General features: G+C 40.9%; 1 long non-coding RNA gene across 1 annotated transcript; it reads right to left on the reverse strand.

Moving 5' to 3' along the window:
* Nucleotides 1–4,750: 4,750 nt before the first annotated feature.
* Nucleotides 4,751–20,701, reverse strand: LOC120308153. The gene is made up of 3 exons (XR_005556763.1): nucleotides 20,522–20,701; nucleotides 6,845–6,959; nucleotides 4,751–5,827 (listed from the first exon to the last, which is right to left on the reverse strand). It is a non-coding gene; the product is annotated as an uncharacterized LOC120308153 (long non-coding RNA).
* Between the last annotated feature and the right edge of the window lie 1,202 nt (nucleotides 20,702–21,903).

Genomic DNA, 21,903 nt, shown 5'->3' on the forward strand with positions numbered 1-21,903 from the left:
TGCATAAAAATAATTATTATATTGTAAACTGACAACCTTAATATTTTTCCAATGAAATTATTTTATTATGATGACTGATTGAGGAAAAGCTTTTGAAAGCTTTCCATGCTGGGGGAGGAAGGTAAAAGAAATGGATTTTGGATTAGACTTTTTATTTTCATTAATAATGTCAATAGTTGAAATTCATTTTGTATATGCTGTCTGAATTCATCTCTATGTGCACAAAAGTACATTTTTCTTGCAACTGATATCAGCATAAACAAGACTTGAGTCAGACTAGTCATTTAAAACCTTTACCCTATGGATTTTGTATGACCTTAAAACTGCTCTGGTTGATGCTGCTTCTTGTCCAGATTCTTGCTGAGTCACAGCTCAGTTTAGTTTCAAGGCAGAGATATATTTCAAATCCTGTCATACTGTTAGTAGTCAGAGATGTACTATGAATGATTAGATAGTGCAGACTAAAATTGTAGACAGATGTATCTCTCTCCAAAGAGACCCAATTTCTTCAGTTCAGATAAGTTGTTCTAGTTCTGATCCTTTGATGCTGGAAACTGCATACTAGAGTCTTTTATCTGTCTTTTGGCAAATAAACTGCTCCAATCAATCTGTGGTTAATAAACAAAGATCACTAGTGATAGTTCTCAGGCAATGTTTTGTTGGAAATGGCTCAAGGTCCAATTGTGCGTTATGACTCACTGTGCAGGTTTGCCATGTACTGAAATATAGTGTTCCTTGTTCTTGTTTGCACATCAGCAAAAAAAAAATGCTATAAAAATAGCAATCTAAACTGGAGGAGGTAAACCTTGCACTATTGGCATGATCCGTCATTCCCTCCACCCACCTACTTCCTAAATAGAAAAGTTCCATTAGATCTGAATGAAAGTAAATAAATCTCCATTGTATCCAATATCTGCTATAATGAGGTCTATTAAACTGATGTTTTGCTATCAGTTGGAATTATTTCTCTCAAAAGCAGCGAGAACTTCAACAATAATGACATTTACGGAAACCCTATACTTAGTTCTAAATGGAAATGTCAAGATGGAGTATATCTCAGTACCACAATTGGAATTAATTGCATATTTATGTTCTTACTATTCTGATTTAATCTTCTTTCCTCCACTGATGGGAATATATATTTTTATGATACATTCATTCCAGAGGGCTTTGAAATTATATGTTCAGTATTGCACTGGGTGCTTTATGAGCAATCTGTGGAGTGTTTATCTAGATGAACTTAATGAAGTGGTCTGCCCTATGTCCAAAGCAGATAGTTTGTGATCAGGCTCTCAGATTCATTCCCATACCCATAGTGCTATTAATTTCAACAGCAAACCATCACTGAGCAGGACATTCAATAAAAAGATGTACAATGAGACTCTGAAGGCTTCTAAGTACTCTCCCATAATTATCAGGCTTAAATTCTGATCCAGCTCTACTTACTATGACTGTCACTCATCATAAGTAAATAAGTTGCAAACTAGCACCCTCTAGCACTAAAATTGTCAGACCTTATGCCTATTTTGTGGGGAAAATTGCTATTGAATTTCACAAGACATTTAGATAGATGTGAGTATAGTTACACAAAATTCCAAATAAAGTGCTGTTAATTATTTTTAAAAATGACTACTTTTTATAATGCAAAAATAGTGAGAAATATAACAGCCTCCGCAGATGTTATACTGGATTAAAACACCATTATTAAATCTGCCTTCCTAGCTAGCCTTTCCTCCATTAAGTGTCCATTAATGACATGAAGCTTTAAGTTACCTATTTGGTTGATGATCAAACTGGAAACATACACAGAACATTGCATTCTACGAAACAGTGGGTCTATTTTTTTTTTAAAGTGTATTTTAGATGGGAACATTTCCAAGACAAATGATTAGGTCATCATCACAGGAGGCCTGTTAGCTGTTGTGCAGGAAACCCAACCTAGCTAAGAAAATAAAAAGTTTCCTTTTCAAAGAAACCATGGAATGATTGTTAAATAATACAATATAACAATAAAAGAATCTTGTCTCAATTCCTGCTTTTTCAGTTGGGAAAAAAGGCAGGCATTCATTTGGCTGGCTTGTCAGTTATGTCCACAAAAGAACAGACTTAAGCTATTTGCTTGAGTTTCACAGGATTGTGTCTTAAACTAAACTGCAGCAGCAAAAGTAGCGAGGACAAGAAAGAACATAACAAGGTTTTTTTCTCAGTGATGCATTAATGTGGAGTTTTCAAATTTTCAATCAGAGGAAAGTAGATCAAGTCATTGTTGCTCCAGAGTGATGAGTTGGAAACTAGTGGCCTTCACAGCTTTAGTGCTCAACCATTTAAAGATAGCAGCTGGTGGATTCCCCTGCTCTGTTCCCTCCTCTCCCATATTGCTTACTTATGGGAGACTGAGAAAGGACAGGGGACAGCTAGCCCCAGTTGCTGTCCTTAATGTACTATGGGATTGGTGTCAAACCTCTTTAACAACAAAAAGATTAATGAATCTCCCTGAAGTGAGAGAAAGAGGATTTATTAGAATAAACTAGCTAGATCATTACAAACACTTGCAGCCCCATTTTTCCCCTCTTGCACTCTCTTAGATGTAAGGGAGAGGATACTTGCCTCTTTTGAGGAAACCTCAATCCTGCACCCACACACTGAATTAATTATTTTTTTACTTGCCCAACTCACCAATAATACTGGTGTGGGCACATATGTAGAAAAATTTTGAAATGGCTGCTGACTTTCTTATCACAGTGAGGATCAATTACCACAGTCAGCATAAGTGCCTGAATGAATACTTTTCAAAAAATCCAAGTGACAAGTTGCCACCCCAGAGGTTCTCTGCATTGCAAAGTCACTCTGCTCTTTCTGAACACAGGTTTACCATTCTTCTAGAAGAGTGTTACTTAATCCACTGCCAAAAAATAGCTGACAAATTGATGAAATGCAGAAAGATGCTGATGAGGTGGGATGGAGCTCCCTAGTACATCAGACAATCTCCCCCTCCCCCATTTCATTCCATATACCTCTAGCCATCAACCACTTTGGGGCAGGTTTGGTTCTCTTCCAGAAGAGTGGTAAACACATATTCAGAAATAGATTCAATCACAGGTCACTGGAATTGCACTAGAGGAACTGCAAAGAACTTTGGGCACCAGAATGACTCTCTGTTGCCCTGTTCCAAAAAGCAAACATCAGAACTATTGTCCATTTTATTTTAATTCCTATCTCCAATTGCTAAGTGCTCAGGGAATAACAGCACTGACCCAACAGTACTGACCCAATAGCACTGTGCCTGGCAGTATCTAGAAGTAGTCGGTGAAGTAAGCTGAATGGCCTTTCTTTCATAAAAATAATAAAAAGAGTAGAAGGTATATCCTAACATCTTGCTCAGTAGAAGCTGCAGAGAATGCACCATGTGCAGGCCAAACCTTCATCACAAAGACCAAACCTTCATCACAAAGCTAGAAAAAATCAGCTCTGTTTCACTTTAAAATCAGCCTTCTGGATTAGTATAATCCAGGAGCCCCTAATCCCATGAATATCCAGCATCCTTTCAAAATAATGATAAATGCATGTACACAAGGATCCAGTAAGACCTGAGAGGTGATTTGGAATTAGCCTGTTAATATTACTTGGATATATTCCTTGGCAGAAACCAGTTGTCTAGTCTCTCCTCCACTCCAAGCCAAAATTATCATAACAGTCAGTACCTATAATCAGAGAAAAAGAGGGATGCTCACAACACCCTCAAATGACCCCCCCCCCCGACTTTATCATCAACAACATCATTAACAAGAAATTATAGATCCTTGTATGGAAAGATAGCAACATGCAAAAAAGAAAAATTGGACCAGCTATCTATCAATTTAAACTGCATCTTCAATGGGTTGGGATTAGATGAGATGAAAGGAATATCATATACTATGTCCTTTAAAAACAGTGAATTGTCTTTGTGCTGCATTTAGTTATATGAATGAGCCCAGTGATCTTGCCTACATAGCTAACCCCTACCTCAGTTGAAGCTCCAAAAGAACTGTTGGAGCCCAAAGGCTTTGCCTTCAAAAGTGAACTTGGTTGGATCTGACTGTTGCTCTCTAGAGGGAAGCACCAAAGGAAGAGAAGAATTATTCTGTAATTCTATATTCTGTAATACAGAATATAGAATAACAGAGATGGAGGGATCTTGGAGATTTTCTAGTCCAACCACTGCCCAAGCAAGAAGCCCTATACTAGGGGTCCTCAATCCCTGGTCCGTGGACCAGTACTGGGCCGTGGCATGCCAGCAATCGGTTTGCACAAACAAGCAAAGCCCCATCTGAAAGATGCAGGCAGCACACAAAATTACCCTCCGGTTCATGGAAAAATCTCTCTCCAAGGAACAGGTCCCTGGTGCCAAAAGGTTGAGGACCTCTGTCATATACCATTCTCACAAATGGTGCCCACTTTCTTGTTAAAAACCTCCAATGATAGAGCACCCACAACTTCTAGAGGCAAATCATTCCACTGGTTAATTATTCCCACTAGCAGGAAATTTCTCTTTAGTTCTAGGTTGGATCTCTCTTTGGTAAGCTTCCATACATTATTTCTTGTCCTGCCTTCAGGTGTTTTGGAGAATAGGTTGACCCCCTGTTCTCTGTAACAGCCCCTCAAATATTGGAAGGCTGTTATCATGTCACCTCTAGTCCTTCTCTTCATTTGACTAGACATACTCAACTCCTGCAACCATTCATATTCATGTATATTTTAGCCTCCAGTCCCCTAATACTCTTTGTTGCTCTTTGCACTCTTTCTAGACTTTCACCAACATATTTTTTTGTATCATCATGGCCAAAACGTAACACAATATTTCAAGTGTGGTCTCACCAAAGCAAAATACAGCAGCACTAACCATGTGCTCTTGATACTATCATTCTATTTTTGAGGCCTAGGACTGCATTGTCTTTTTAAGCAATGCAGCACACTGACAGCTCACACTTCAGTGATTGTCCATTAGGACTCCTAGGTCCCTATTACAGTTACTGCTGTTTAGCCAGATACCTGTACTTTTGGTTTCTCTTGCCTAAGTGTAAAACCTTACTTTCTCACCACTGACTTGCATTTTCTTGGATAAAGCACAGTGTTTAAATCTGTCAAAATCCTTCTGGATCTCAGGCCTATCTTCTAAAGTATTGGCTATTCCACCTAGCTTGGTGTTGTCTGCAAATTTGATGAGTTCTTTTTTTATCCCTTCATCTAAATTGTTTATGAAAATGTTGAAGAGTACTTGGTCTAAGACAGAACCTTGGAATATCCCACTGCATCTTCCCTCCATGTAGATGTAGTTCCATTAAAGTCTACATGTTGAATGTGATTGGTTAGGCAGTTATGAAGCCATTGGTAGTAATGCTGTCTATCCTGCATTTTTGTATCTTACCAAAAAGTAAACTGTAGTCTACTTTGTCAAAGGCCTTACTGAATCCCAAGTATACTATGTCCACAGCATTTTGCTGATACATTAATTTAGTCATTTTATCCAATAATTCAATAACATTTGTCTGGCATGATCTGTTTTTGACAAATCCATGTTGGCTTCTAGTAATATTTTCTAAGTGTTTGCAGATCTATTGCTTGATTAACTTTTGCAGAATCTTCCCAGATATTGATGTCAGGGTGATAGATCTGTAGTTTCCTGGATCCATTTTTCTCCTTTTGGGGGGGGGAGCCACATCAGCTCTTTTCCTCTCTAGTATTTCCTCATGCTTCAAGATCTGTGAAAGATGTGGTTTTGAGAACATGTCTGCCAGCTCCTTAAGAATTCTGGGATGTAAACCATCTAGTCCTGGTGATCGGAACTCATCTAGAGTGGATAATAATAATAATAATAATAATAATAATAATAATAATAATAATAAAGTTGGAAGGAACCTTGGAGATCTTCTAGTCCAACCCCCTGCTCAGGCAGGAAACCCTATAACATTTCAGACAAATGGCTGTCCAATCTCTTCTTAAAGACTTTCAGTATTGGAGCATTCATAGCTTCTGGAAGTAAGTTGTTCCACTAGTTAATTGTTCTAACTGTCAGGAAATTTCTCCTTAGTTCTAAGTTGCTTATCTCTTTGGTTAGTTTCCATCCATTGCTTCTTGTCTTGCCTTCAGGTGCTTTAGAGAATAGCTTGACTCCCTCTTCTTTGTGGCAACCCCTGAGATATTGGAACACTGCTATCATGTCCCCCCCTCGTTCTTCTCTTCATTAAACTAGACATACCCAATTCCAGCAACAGTTTCTTATATGTTTTAGCCTCCAGTCCCCTGATCATCTTTGTTGTTCTTCTCTGTACTCTTTCTAGAGCCTCAATATCTTTTTTATATCGTGGTGACCAAAACTGGATGCAGTATTACAAGTGTGGCCTTACCAAGGCATTGTAAAGTGGAATTAACACTTCACGTGATCTTGATTGTATCCCTCTATTAATAAGCCTAGCACTGTGTTGGCTTTTTTGGCAGCTGCAGCACACTGCTGGCTCATATTTAAGTGATTGTCCATTAGGACTCCGAGTTCCCTCTCACAGTTACTACTATTGAACAAGATACCTCCTAAACTATACCTGTGCATTGGTTTTTCTTGCCTAAATGTAGAACCTTACTTTTTTCATCATTGAATTTCATTTTGTTAGATAGTACCCAATGTTCAAGACTGTCAAGATCCTTCTGTATCTTAAGCCTGTCTTCTGGAGTGTTGGCTATTCCTGCCAGCTTGGTGTTATCTGCAAATTTGATGAATTCCCCGTCTATCCCCTCATCCAAATCATTGATGAAGACATTGAAGAGCACTAGGCCCAGAACAGAGCCCTGGGGCACTCCACTACTCACTTACCTCCATGTAGATTCAGTTCCATTGAGCAGGGCTTTTCAATCTTTTCACCCATTATTACACTTTTAGGATATGGCAATATCCGAGTACCACCAGTCACCTAGCACGGTGCCAAAACCTTGATGACCAAAAAAGAAAAAAGAAAAGAAAAAAGTGATGAAGTAGGGGCGTTGTCTTACCTGAACGCCTTTTCTCAGCATGATGATGGAGAATCCACAGATGGGTTGTCTTAATCTATCTGCTCCAATTAGACTAAGTCTGAAATTTAGTACCGCCCCCTCTGTGCCAACTGAACTCCAGTTTTAGGCTAAGGCGATACCCAGTCTTTAGTCCGACGCATCTGAACAAATGGGGACCAGGCCAACTTACCTAATGGGAGGGAGTGGATTCTCCATCATCATGCTGAGAAAAGGAGTTCAGGTAAGACAATGCCCCTTTCTCCAGCATGATTGGATGGAGAACCCACGGATGGGACATACCAAAGCCCTGTGTCCCTAGGGTGGGGAATTAGATTGGGCCTGATTCCCACCCAATGTTAATGCGTGTTCTAGGACCTTGCGGCCAAATGAAGCCGTAGAAGATGCATATATATCCATCTTGTAGTGACGGACAAAGGAGGAGGGCGATGCCCATGTTGCTGCCCTACAAACTTCCTCTATGGATGCCTGGGTAGACCAGGCTGCTGTAGTGGCTGCGCCCCTGGTGGAATGGGCCGTGATATGGCTGGGAGCTTGTAGTGACTGAGTCTGGTATGCCAGAGAAATACAAGCTCTAATCCACCTGCCTATAGTGGGTGAGGAAACCTTCTGTCCTAACGACGAAGGGTGAAATGACACAAACAGAGCCTCAGTCTTGCGGAAGGATGAGGTTCTCTGTATATAGCAATATAAGGCCCTGCGAACATCCAATCTGTTCCACTGAGCCTCTATGTCATTAGATGGGTTCGGACAGAAATCCGGCAAAACTATGTCCTGTGATCTATGATACAAGGAGTTGACCTTGGGCACGAAAGAGGGATCTAACCTGAGAGTAACCCTGTCCCTATGGAAGATACACAGGTCCTTTCTCACTGACAGGGCAGCCAGCTCAGAGATTCTTCTGGCTGAAGTTACAGCAACCAGAAATGCCACCTTCATTGATAATAGTTTGAGCAAACAAGTGTCAATTGGCTCAAAGGGTGGTGAGACAAGAGCCTGTAAAACCTGATGAAGGTTCCAGGAGGGGTATCTATGTACCGCTGGTGGTCTGGCATTTTTAGCTCCTTTTAGGAAGGAGCGTATTATAGGGTGCTGTGTTAAGGGTTCCTTGCCACAGGAAATAACCGTGGCGAGTGCTGCTACCTGCATACGGATGGTGCTTGTGGAAAGCCCTTTGTCCAAACCATCCATCAGGAACTCCAAGATAACTGGCACTGCAGCCTGTAAGGGTTCAATTTTGTGAGCTAAACACCAATTACAGAAGCTCTTCCACGTGGCATCGTATATTCTATTCGTCGAGGGTCGCCTGGATTGCTGGATCATGGCTATGACCCTTGACGAATATGAGTCTAGGCCTAAGGCCTGCCTCTCAAGTGCCAGACGGAGGGTCCGGATGATGTAACTCCCCCTGAATGAGGGAGATCCGATTGGCTGGAATCCTCCATGGAGGGGATGTGGAGAGCTCCATCAGGTCGGCGAACCAAGATCATCTCGGCCAATGCGGGGCGACCAGGAGGACCTCTGCTTGTTCGCGAAGGATCTTCCTGATCGTGGCAGGTAGAAGGGGCAGGGGAGGAAAGGCATAGAGCAGTTCCCTGGGCCAGGGACTGCGGAGTGCATCTGTTCCTTCCGCTGATGGAGATGGGAACCTGGAAAGGAATCTGGGAAGCTGTGAGTTGGCTGGGGAGGCAAACAGATCTAGGGTTGGGGAACCAAACCTGTCCACGATCTCTCTGAAGATCTTCGGATCCAGCTGCCATTCGGAATGGTCCACGGTGGCTCTGCTCAGTGAGTCCGCCTGCTGGTTGGCCACTCCGGATATGTGCTCCGCCCTGATGGAGGCAAGATTCAGTTCCGCCCAAGACCCCAGCAATCTGGCCTCCTGCATGAGAGGCTTGGACCTTGTTCCCCCCTGTCTGTTGATATGGGCCTTGGCTGTGATGTTGTCGGTTAAGACCAGGACGTGCTGGCCCTGTACTAAGCTGCTGAATCTCTTTAGGGCCATGTGTATGGCTCTTAGTTCCAGCCAGTTTATATTGTTCTTTAGATCTTGCCTGGACCACTGACCTTGGGCCCAGTGTGTGTGGAGGTGTGCCCCCCACCCAAATAGGCTTGTGTCTGTGGTGATGGTGATCCTGTCTGGCTCTTTGAATTCTGCTCCCCGTGACAGTGCCGGAGAGTCCCACCAACGAAGGGAGTTCAACACTGACCGTGGAACTCGGACCTTCTGGTGGGATGTGCTGGTATGAAGTCTCTGAAATGGAAGGAGAAGCCACTGTAATTCTCTGGCATGGAGATGTGCCCATGGCACAATTTGCATGCAGGACACCATCTTCCCTAGTAGTTGTGAAAGGGATGCCAATGTGACTACTCTGTCCCTTCGGATCCGACGTACAAGAGTCTGGATAGAGTTCCATCGGTCCTGAGATAGATAGACCGTGCAATTGCCTGTGTCTATAACTGCGCCCAAATGGAGGAGCCGAGTTGTTGGTACAGTATGACTTTTCTGGAAATTCACAGAAAAACCGTGCTCCTGCAAAACCTTGATGGCTAGGGCGAGGTCTGCTTGGGCACCTTGCCATGATGATGACTGAATTAGAATGTCATCTAGATAGCATTGAACTCTGATGGGAATTTGTCTAAGGTGGGCTGCAATCACTGCCAGTACCTTTGTAAATACTCTCGGTGCAGATGAGAGGCCAAATGGAAGGGCTCTGTACTGGTAGTGGTGTCGGGCATAACTGAATCTGAGGAATTTGCGGTGTCCAGGAAAAATTGGGATGTGCAAATATGCCTCAGTCAGGTCTATGGAGGTAAGAAAGTCACCTTGCCTGACGCCAGCCAGGATTGATTGAAGTGATTGCATCTTAAATTTTTTATATCTCAAGTAGAGGTTTAGATCTTTTAAGTCCAAGATCGCCCTCCAGCCCCCTGAAGTCTTGGAAATGACGAAAAGGTTTGAGTAAAACCCTCGTCCTTCTTGGTCTTGTGGTACTGGTTCAATTGCTTGTATTTGCAATAAATGAGCTATTGCCTCTGACATAAGTTCAGCTCTGGTCCTGTTCATTGAAATATGTCAGAATCTGTCAGGTGGATGGGAACAAAATTCTAGTCTCAGACCTTGGGAGACGGTGTCTAACACCCATGCATCCGTAGTAGTGGCCGCCCAAATGCTGGAATAGAGGGCCAGCCGGCCTCCTATGGGAGGTGAGGCTGCAGGTTCACTTGCCTCGCTTAAAGGAACGGCTCCCTGCGCCTCGAAAGGACCACTTGGTCTGGAACTGTGATCTGCCTCTGTATACTGAACGATCTTGTTGTCGTTCCTGTCTCTGAAAGGAGGGGCGAGGAGCCTGGGCCCAGTCCCAGGATGGCGCTGGCCCAAAGGACTGCCTTCTGTAGTTACTCTGCGACAAGTTCCCCCAGCATCTATCTCCTTTCCTTGATGTATTAACCAAGGTCTTGCATTTATCCTTACCTTCGGTTAGGTATGGCTCTAGCGCCTTACCAAAGAGATGTCCACCTGTGTAAGGTTTAGAGGCCAGACGCCACTTGGCCTTGGTGTCTGCTCGCCAGTTTCTGAGCCAAAGGAGCCTTCGTGCTGAAATGTCTGCCGCGATGGTCCGGGCAGTGTATCTGATCGTGTGTAAGGAGGCATCGGCTAGATACTGGGACGTGGCCACCAACTTACCCAGATTCTGGTGGGCTCTGAGCTGGTCCGGAGGGATCATGTCCTGGAGCTCCCGTAGCCACAGGACCGAAGCCCTGGCAAAGAAGGCCATGGAGGTTGCCGCCCTCATTGCCCAGGCTAATGCCTGGTGGGACCTGCGTAGGGCGGACTCAATCTTCTTGTCCTCTGCCCTTAGTGCCTCATTTATGTCCCCAGGGATGTTGGACTTGGGAAACAATGAGTTCAAGGGCTCATCAATCTCAGGAATCTCCAAAAGGGAGGTCAGGGAAGGAGCAACATTGAACAATGTTCTCTCTACCGCACCAGGGCTTAAGGGGGATCCTAGTTTTTCCCATTGTTTCTGGACTATATTTAGAAAAAGGGGAGGGCAGGGAATATGATTCTGTGAGACAGAGGGCTCAGTGTATATGGCATGGGGACCCTGGGATGTTGGTGGGTTCTCCTGTTCTTGGGCGAGGTTTGCAGTGGTGCAGGCCTTGAGAAGCAGGGAATTGAAGAAGGAATGGTCAAAGAGACCGACAGGAGGGGTGGGTTCGGATGGGGCGATGCCCTCGTCCTCAGACAAAATTAGGCCAGCTTGTTCAGCTCCTGTAGATTCCAAATCCGATGCGGGATCATCCATCCAATCTGGAGATTGTGGATGATGTGTGGCCTGTGGGAGTGGCTGTGGGGTGTTGGAGGCCATAAATTGAGCCACAGCCTGGGCTATCATGGACTGGAGGAGGTTCGGGTTCAGGGCCTGGTTCTCAGGAGGGCGAAGTCCTGCTGCAGTGGGAGTGAATGTGGCCTGGGGCCCTGAGGTGTCCTGACCGGTTATACCCCTCCCTGAAGCCACTGTTAGGTTTGAATCTGACTCAGGAATTCCCCTGGGGGGAGACCAGGCCCCTGGGGCTGAGGCACTGTGCGAAGAAAGGGGCTCAAATATAGACCTTCCCATCGTGCCTGTCAGATCTGGGGAGGCCGCTCTCAGTCTTTGGCACCCTTCCTCCCTCTGTGGCTCCCTGCTTGGCCGGGCTCGCTTGGTGGTGCTCTTACCACTTGCCTCTGATTGGCGACTCCTCTTGGCCGGCTTGCTGCCTTTCTCTGCCATGATGAGTTGCTCTGGTCTCAACCTTGGCAAAACGCCCCCCTCGGCGCTGTACTTCACCAAGGGAGTCTACAGAGATACTTCAGCCCAAGAGGGGGTGGGCGGGGAGTTAATGGGCACCCCGATCACTTGGGATCGATCAGGCCCTCCCCGGTCGAACCTGCTCTCTCGACGATCCTGCCACCGATGATGTAATACTGCCTTCAGAAGAAAGTTCCAGGCAGTCTGGGCCTCAGCCACACACAAAATGGCCGCCAAGGGCTTTTGCCATGCACAAAAGGGCCTCTGAGGGCTTCAGTCACACACAAAACGGCCGCCAATGACTTCAGGCACACTCAAAATGGCCGCCGAGGCTTCAGCCCCACACAAAATGGCCGCTGGAGACTTCAGCCACCCACAAAATGGCTGCCAGTGACTTCAGGCACACTCAAAATGGCCACCGAGGTTTCAGCCCCACACAAAATGGCCGCCAGTGACTTCAGCCACCCACAAAATGGCCACCAGTGACTTCCGCCACTCACAAAATGGCCGCCAAGGGCCTCAACCACATACAAAATGGCCGCCGGGGGCTTCAGCCACACCCAAAATGGCCACCGGGAGGCAATTCAAAATGGCGGCCGCCAATTTCGCGCCCTAAAAAATGGCTGTTGGAAGAAGGCCTTGAGGCCTAGGGACTAAGCTGCAACGAGCCCTCGTTCGGGTGAATCGCCTGGGCTCCTAAAGCAGCTGGTGGCATGTGATTAGGCCGGCTGGAAAAGCTGTCGTCCAAGGCCTGACAGGCCCTCCCGGCTCTGAAAATTGGGCCGCGCCCAAATTCTCACCTGCTGCTCTCTGCTGGGGCCGAGGGATCTGGGAAGGCTCCCTCCAGGCTTGATGAGGCTCTGAAAACAACCTAAATTAAAGGTTTGATCTTGCTGTCCCTAACTGAGGGAAAACAAAGAAGGGAAAAGTTCCCCCCCCCAGAGGGAGAGGATTGTAAGTCTGTCAGCCTGAATAGGCTTCAGACTGGGATAATTGATCTTTCTTCTAGATATAATCGATTCTGAATCAATAATAAAATAATAAATAATAATAATAGCCTGATCTAAGTAATTAAATAGAATTAAACAGTCTTCTGCTCCAGGAGCGAAGACAAAACGCGTCTTGGGGAAAAGAGACTAAGTCTAAAACTGGGGTGCAGTTGGCACAGAGGGGGCGGTACTAAATTTCAGACTTAGTATAATTGGAGCAGATAGATTAAGACAACCCATCCGTGGGTTCTCCATCCAATCATGCTGGAGAAACAGGTAGTCCTTGACTTACAACAGTTCACTTAGTAACTGTTCAAAGTTACAATGGCACTGAAAAAGTGCCCACCCAAGTCACAGCCAAGCAAGACACCTGCCTGTTCTCCCTCCTATCCGAGGTTTTCATTGTTATGAGCATTTCTGTTGAGGATTGGCAGCAGGGGTGGGTGGGGGGTGTTTGGTTTTTATTCCCCCCATCTGCTGGGTGATTGCAGCAGGTTTTGGTCACTTCACATAACTCTGGGACACTGTGACCGTCCTAAATATGAATCATTTGCCAAGCATCTGAATGTAAATCACAAGACCCTGGAGATGCTGCAATATTCCAGCTGATTGGTGCTTCTTCAGGGCTCAGCAGAAGCGCCAAGGTCAGCGCCAAGCTCCAGCTGGAGCCTGGCGCTGATCCTGATGCTTCCATTGAGCCCTGACAGTCCCGAAGAAGCACTGATCCTGGTGCTTCCGCTGAGCCCTGACAGCCCTTGCAGCTCCAGCCATCTCTCTCTCAGGCTTGTGCGGTGCTGCCACCAGTTCAGCTCATTCCCCTCCCCTACTACCACTTTTCTGGGATGGTCGCATACCACCTGCCAGGTGCCAATGTACCACAGGTGAAAAGCCCTGCCATTGAGGACTACATGCTGAGTACAGCCAGTCAGCCAGCTATGAATCCATCTGGTGGTGATGCTGTCTAACCCACATTTTTCTATCTTATCAAGGAGTAGGATAATTGTTGTCTTACCATTTTTTGCCTACACATCCACCAGTATGGTTATTCATTGTCTTGGGATACTTTGTGTAAACCCAGATAATTGAATAAATCATAGATAAATTCAGCACTGAACTACAAAAACTCATCAAGCCTAATTTCAGTCTAATGTTAATTATTACTCAAACTAAATTTGTTTCTTCTATTTCCATTTTTTAGAGGAAAAGCTGCTCAAGGAAGGCTGTTTGTATTCTCAACCGCAAAATGCTATTAGATAAATACATTAATAGTCACTGAGACACAAATGAGCATCACTGTCCTTATTGTAAAAATCTATATAACTTCACATCATATGACAATATAAAATGTTATAATTACTATTAGGCACATGTTGTGGAAAGACATACAACATACTGTATTGGACAAATAATTCAAAGTGTGAAAGAAACAATTATATGATGGATACTTTTGACAAATAGTAAAAAAAATCCTTGCAAATACCATTATGTTCAAAGAAGGAACACAAACACGTTGGTCAAAAGGATACATAACTTTTAATCTTTACACCAAATTTGCATCTCCATTTTCTCAACATTTCTTAATGGGAGTGTAATGAAGAATTTATTCCAGGCAAGATTTTAGCATGTGTGCCCATTCACACCCAATGTTACTGCTTTTCTAAAATGGAGTAACTCCATTAAAAATGAGGTACACAAGCTAGACCAGTGTAAGTCATCTCAATGGATTATTCCTGTAATCACGTAGGGAGTGCATGACAGTTATAGCATAATCCCTAAGGAAAGGATAATGGTTACATTTTTGATCCAGGTCTTGGAGAGTTTTTATTTCAAGTCCCTCTGCAGGCAGAGTGGTTCACAAGAGGACTTTGGAACTATCATTGGTTCTCACAGTTACAAATCTGTTTTAAAGATCTAGTTACAAATCTATTTTAAATATTTATAACTATAGGGAAATTAGAGAACAAAGTGCTATATGCCACCTCACATTCCTGATGGAAATAAAATGTATAAATCAAAAACTAAATAAACAAATAAAAAGTCATAAAATTTTAAAAGAAAATATATTAAAATATTGATTCATAGATTTGGAAGAACTTAAGATGTCATCAAATGCAATCTCCTGCACACTGTAGGATTTGACTCTATCCAGCCTTTGTCTGCAAATCTCCAGCGAAGAGGAAAAAAACCATTCCCTGGAGTAATCTATTCCACTGAGTAATAACTGTTACTCTCAAGAAATTCTTCTTAAAATCAATTATGTATTTACATTCTTGAAATTCAGTGCATTATATTTTGGCTGTAAGAACAACTAGAAAGAAGAGCCTCCAAAACAAAAATGTAATTTGAGAAAATGTCTTAGACTTGACCCTCCCTAGTTCTGATAAGATAAAAGTAGCAAGGGGGGGGGGGGAGAGGACCAAATTCAGGCTTGCAAATTTCTGTAAAAATAGTATTAGCACTCATAACTTTGGTTTCCTTGTTTGGGCTACCTTAAAATGCTGATACTTATCCTTTGGAAAAAGTGAGCCCACAAGTGAGAAGTCCAAAACATCTACAATGTAACTGCTACTTATACATCCAAAATAACTATCATGTACCCTCTAACCATTCTCTTCTGAGAAATAAATATACCTAGGTCTTTTAACCATTCCTTGTGGGATTTGATTTCCATCTCTGAACTTGCCCCAGCATATCCGTGTCTTTCTTAAATTAAAGTGTATGGAATTAAACACAATATTCCAAGCAAAGACTGATCATGGCAGAGTAGGCCATGTACTTCTTGTAATAAGGAACTCTGTGTGGCTTTTTGATCCTACATAAGATGTTATTGACCTTCTTTGCAGTTGCATTACACTATTGATCATTCCAGTTTTATTCTTATATGTGTTATGATCATGCTCATTTTCGTCATTTCTCAGAGATATGTGACACATTTTAAGTGCAGCTTCCAGCATTAAAAAGTCCAAACCATCTCTACAGAAAAGTTTTGAATATATGAAGTTACAAATATAGTTAGAACATTTAGCAGATTAGCTCATTATACTTGTTCCTCTCTCTCTCTCTCTCTCTCTCTCTCTCTCTCTCTCTCTCTCTCTCTCTCTCTCTCTCTCTCTCTCTCTCTCTCTCTCTCCCCCCCCCCTTTCTCTCTAACTGTTGCTTGGTAGTTTCATATTTCTTCTATGGTTATTGCTTACAAGGCAAAATACATGTTTTAGGCCACACGTGTGCAAAAGCTGACGTAAAGAGCCAAAGTACAGTACACACAAGCAGATACAAACTGTTCTATTTATCTTCTACCAGGGTGTGGTTTGCTGAGTTGTAAAAGAGCCACTCAAAGAGAGTTCATTTCCACCAGGAAAACCCTGGCACGTAGCTTGCTATGTCAAATGTGGTGGGGAAGGAAATGTGTCTTAACCATTCCACTCCATCAAGCTGGACAAGTAGGGAATTGACTAAACACTTGAAAATGTCCATTTTAAAAATATGAATAGGAAATAGAGGATTGCCAAGGAGGATTATTTCACACTGTTGATACCCTCTTTGATTAATTTTGGCAATAGTCCATCATTCAGATACAGTGGCAATGGATCTATTTGAAAGAAAATAGGCTGATAGCAGTTAAAATATGGCCAGCTTAGAGTTATGAGGAAACTTTCCCAATTTGCTACTCTGCATACTGTTTTTATTACCAATGCTTTATATCTACTGTTAAAATTTACAAATCCACCTGGAAACTTATGCTGAACAGCAATTCATTCTTACATACAGGTATTTATTACATATAACCCCTAGCCAGTGTCAGAATAAGCATGAAAATATCATTTAAACACCAGTAAGGATGACTTCAACTGCCTCAGCCATGGTTGAGAGTTGTTGAACACAACATGGTGGGAACATAGCAGGAAAAAAGATTGCCATAATATATTTGTGCTGTAGTTGGGTGTAAAAATGGAAAGGTCTTATGACAGATGTATTTATCTCTTTTGTTGCTTCCCAAATGCTTCTGTTGGACACAGAATACTGGGTTAGATTGGCATTTGTTCTGATTTATCAGATTTCTTCTTATACAATGCAATTTTTTCTTCCATAATAGGTTTGAATCACTACTTCTCCACTCCCATTGTCCAGCTTAGATTTTGTTCAGCCTCTCCTCCTTTGATGTAGAAACTGTGCCCTACTTTTAATGCTGATTCAGGCAAATTCAATAATGGAAAAGATATATTACTTCATTGGGTTCCTAAGCAGAGATAGAAAGCTGGCTTCAGAAAATGTACCGTCCTATTTATGTGATTATATTCAAATGCTACCTGTCCCTGGTATCCAACATAGGGTCTCGTAACATCCTGTACAACTCACTAATAATTAAAAATAATTTAACCCAGTTCCTAGTCCCAAGAGAACAATGTTTGCATGAATGCAAGAACTGAAAAAAATTCCAAAATAATAATAAAGAAAGTGAAATTTAAGGAGACACCATATTGCATAAATATGTCCTAAAGAGGGATCAGTTTTCCACATGTGCTAAAATTATTATTATTAATTGAGGGAAATGATCCATTTCATTGGCTATTTTAGAAGGAGGATATACATTATTTTAATCAAACCTATTGATCTATTTACTATTCAAAAAAGAAGTTGGCATAACCTAGAATTCTATTCTTTTCTATTCTATTCTTTGTTCATTTTCTTCTTTTTAATTTTTTTATTGGTTTTAAAAAATTACAGAAAAAAGGAACAGGGTTTGAATATGGCTTAATAAGGTGATTTCAACTGCAAATAAAATTAGGACATGAATTGGATAGAAAAGATGTTGTAATCTAGAACTATTGTTAGTAGATATAATATTAGAAAAATATGATGAAGAACTATATACTTAATGTTGTATGTATGTTATATGGATCAGTAGCAGAAAGAATTGCATTTGTTTAGTGTTTGAAAAGTGAAGAATACCATTTGAAGATGGGATTAAGAAAATGCCAGAATATGTAGAAACTGACAGAGCGATATTGAAGAACAAAGAAAACAAAGACATAGAATAATTCTAAAATGTATTAACTAAAAAATGAACCCAGACAACATGTTGTTTACTAAGTACCTATGATTTGTAAAATTATAATATCAATAAAACTCTATATAAAAAAGGAACAAAACACATACATAATTATGACAGGCAGACATACATTGTCAAAGGAAAAATATCTAATATTTTTAAAGTTGAAAGGAAAAAACAGAAAAAAGAAAAATAATAAAAAATAAACAAAATTCTATAAATATTTAATACACATATTATGTCTGTTTTCTCCTTTCATCTTTCTCTCCTGTATGTTTCACTCAAGACTATCCCTAAATATAGTCTATGGACTGAAAGCAATGAAGAAGCAAAATAAAGGAATAAAGAGCAAATCAATAATTTCCCACCTGTACAACAGTCCTCAAAATGAAATTTGCTATATCCATTGCAATCAATTCATCCCACCTTGACTCTAAATTAGATTAGAAAGTGACATAAAGGCAAAGTAGATTGCATGCAAAGGAAGCTGTTTTACATTACACACCACAAGAAAATGATGTATTTTATTAATTACTCTTATTATTCATTCTAAACACTTTCATCTCATCTTATGCCAATCTGGAATCACAGGAGATGTTGGCTTACAGCAATATTTTCCAAGCTCATGAGTGCTATAATTCAAACTGGCTGAAATTATCTTCCAAAAGTATTCACACGCAAAATGTCCATTATTGTAATGGCATTGGATTGCAGTATTGTTTCAAATTATATACAGAACTGTCTTTAGGTAAATCTAAAGAACCACTCTTTTTTAACTTGATACTAAATTTAATAAGGGAAGGTTGAGGGGAATGCTAGGGGAAGAAATGGTTGTGTATTTATGTGGGGGTTTGATGCTCTCTGAGCTTGGTAGTTTGCTTTGAGATGTTTCATTACTTGACCTTGCTCCTTGCTTAAGTATTAAGCCATAATGTGATTTGGTTGCTTTTGACTTCAAGGATTATGTGTGGGTTTGTTTGTTTTTTAGCAAAACATTGTTTTAAAAAATTATGATTTAGCATTTGATATGTAGTCAATTAAGTGATAGGATTAAATTGGTGAAATAAGTAATACTTTAAAAATTATTTATTTAAAATATTTTTATGTTACCCAGCTTAACTAAAGTGACTTTGAGTGGCTTACAAACAATTTAATAGAACCAAGCAAAAAGAATAAATAAAACCACAATAATGAAATAAACAAAAAAGTAAATAAAACTACAATGCAGAAACCATTCAAGAATACCAAAATGATGGTCCGAACAGAAAAGGTACCATCATGTATTTGGAACTCCCCAGTACATCCTGACCGAATACTTTAAGAGAAGAGCCGATTCCTGACAGCTTTTCTAAAGACCAGAAGGGTCAGTGCCAACCATAGGTCTAGACAAAGGTCAATCCATAAAGTAGAGGTCAATACCTAGAAGTTGCATCTCCTGGGTCCCACAAAGAGGCTTTGTTTCATTGGAATGCACCCTTCCTAAGAGTGTTTGGATCAATCATATAGCCTAGAAAAAAGTAGCAATTTCTTGAGTCTGGTAGGTAAATGACTGGAGAAATAACATAGCATTAATGTGGATAACTGCTTTTAAGAGATTACAACCACCATGGTTTTACAATAAAAAGGATAGTTAAAGGAGTTTTAAAAGTGTGTATTTGATGATTAGTTCCAGTGATTTCACCTGATCAATAACCTGAAGAAATTTGCTTAATATCATAATGGTAGGATATATCCTAAATGTTGTGATCTGTTTGATCACAATACTGAGTCTCACTCAATGATTTCTGTTTTAACAGACAAAAACTTCAGAACCCAAACTTCTCACCTATATTGGAATTGTTTAAGGAAAAAATATTTCTATTTATTTGGTTTTTTTCTGATAAAGAATACAATAGAGATGACCACAATTGTGCCAAAAAAAAAAATAGTTAATCAAAATGCTTTTTTCAGAAAATAATTTGTTTAACAAGGTTATAATCTTCTGAATGCTTACTAGTGGTAAATGCATCTGAATAAAACTAGATCTTCTTATGAGTAAGCACATCTAGGATTGTGAAATTAACAATTAAACATTGCAACTCAAGATTTTATAACAGATAATCTTCCTAATCTGGAGGATCATGTCTAAGTTTTTAAGCAATGAAAGAATAATTTTGCAGGGGGAAAATACCTTGAAAAGATACAATTTGCATGTAAAGATAGCCCATAAAATTAAAATCAAAAGCAAGTTCAGTGGAAAGCAAACAAGATAAAAAGAACTGTGGGGAGGAAACATTGTTTTAAAAGGGTAGACTTTGCTCTCTTCATCTCCTGAACTCAAATAGTTCTTTCAACACAGCAGTAAGTTTTCCAGGCTCTTTTGTTTTACAAAGATAGCTCAAAACAGATGCATTGTCTGCATCATGAGTTTCCCTGGAAGGAAAATCCCTGACCCACTTAAACAATCATGGGGAGGAGAGGAAAAGTGTGAACTCCCATCCCCCATTTAACGTGAACTGAGGCACTTCAAAGATTCACAGAAATCTCTTTCACAGAGCTGGAGCAACAGCTCTGAAAGAATTTCTGTCTCACCTCCTGTGTTTATATAGGGCGGTGGTCTGGGACTCTGGTCTTTCAAAACCAAGCTGAAACCCCCAGAGTTTACCCACCTTTTTGCTTTATAGTATGCAACTCTTCATTGCCCAATCCTTTCTTCTTTGAAGCACTTCTATCCCATTAGAGCAATTTCAACACAGTTTTCTTCCCCACTCTTGGTATGCTGTAAAGCAAGTGATTAGCAGCTACATTTATCACTGTTTCAAGCTGTCATTAGAATGGCCTTTGACTTTCCGAAAGCATGAAAGAGGCAAACTAGTGCTTTGTTTGGATTCAACACAAAACATTGGTTGAGGCTAACTTGGCTCTTAGAAACAATAACCTGACCTGCTTCATATAGGCTAGATTCATGAAACATGTGTCACATTTCCCCCTACTTTCTCAAGTATGGTTTACTGAATAGTATGGTTTACTGAATAAACCACAATTTGTTAGGTTCATATAACACAGGCAAATCTACGCAAACCACTTTATGGCTTAGTATGATTTGAAGTTGGGCATATTGTTTCAAAATTCATTCTAATTATTCTTAAAATCAGCACAGGAATAGTAATAAACCAAAACTGCAAAAACTGAACAAAATGTAAGTGGGGTTTTTTTTTAGTTTTATTTCATCTCCTCCCAAACTTGTAAAAAATAGATGTCATCAGGGCTTTTTTTGTCATAGAACACCCAGAACGGAGGTCCAGCACCTTTTTTGGATGGAACCTTGTAGAGTAGGCAAGTCGGGTTGTATGACGTGTGTGAGTTCCGGCACCTTTTTTTTTTTTTAGTCATCATGATATAAGTATTGCCCTTTCATACTTGCATTGCAGCTTTGCAGGCAAATAGCTATCAGAGCCTGAATAAATAAAGTAACAGTAAACTATATGTAGAAAAATGGCACAACTGACTTGTTGGGTTCAGAAGCTAACTTATAAAGAGGAATTTCTGGAAAGTTATACATGCACAAAAAAAATCCTGAATAAGCCAGTGAGAAACAATTTATATGTCAATGGAATAACTGGGAATCAAATTTGATTTGAATGAAACTTTATTTTTATTTCCTACCTACTTCCTAAGGATGCTGTAGGGCTGTTAGACTTATTTCCATATTAGGCTAAAGAAACATAATTACAGTCCAAAAAATCACCGATTTTAGTTCTTACCTTATTATTGGGATCTGAAGCATCAGAGGTAGGAGCAGCATAATTGTCATTGCTGCAATTCTGGGTAGCAATTCATAGTATTGTTATGAATTTTAATAGAACTATGAAATTAATATAATGCCAAAACATAAGCTCCTGATATAAGTAATATTTCTGGACCTGGCCAATTACCCTCCCTGGGAAGAAATTAGTTTTAGAAAAGAACAATTCAAAATATGATACAGGGATGTTGTAAGAATTATGAGGCAATGTACATAATACATATTGATTTAAATATTAAATATATG

This window comes from Crotalus tigris, unplaced genomic scaffold, assembly GCF_016545835.1.
Source record: "Crotalus tigris isolate CLP2741 ecotype Arizona unplaced genomic scaffold, ASM1654583v1 scf7180000017873.753527, whole genome shotgun sequence".
In the NCBI taxonomy this organism is placed as follows: domain Eukaryota; kingdom Metazoa; phylum Chordata; class Lepidosauria; order Squamata; family Viperidae; genus Crotalus; species Crotalus tigris.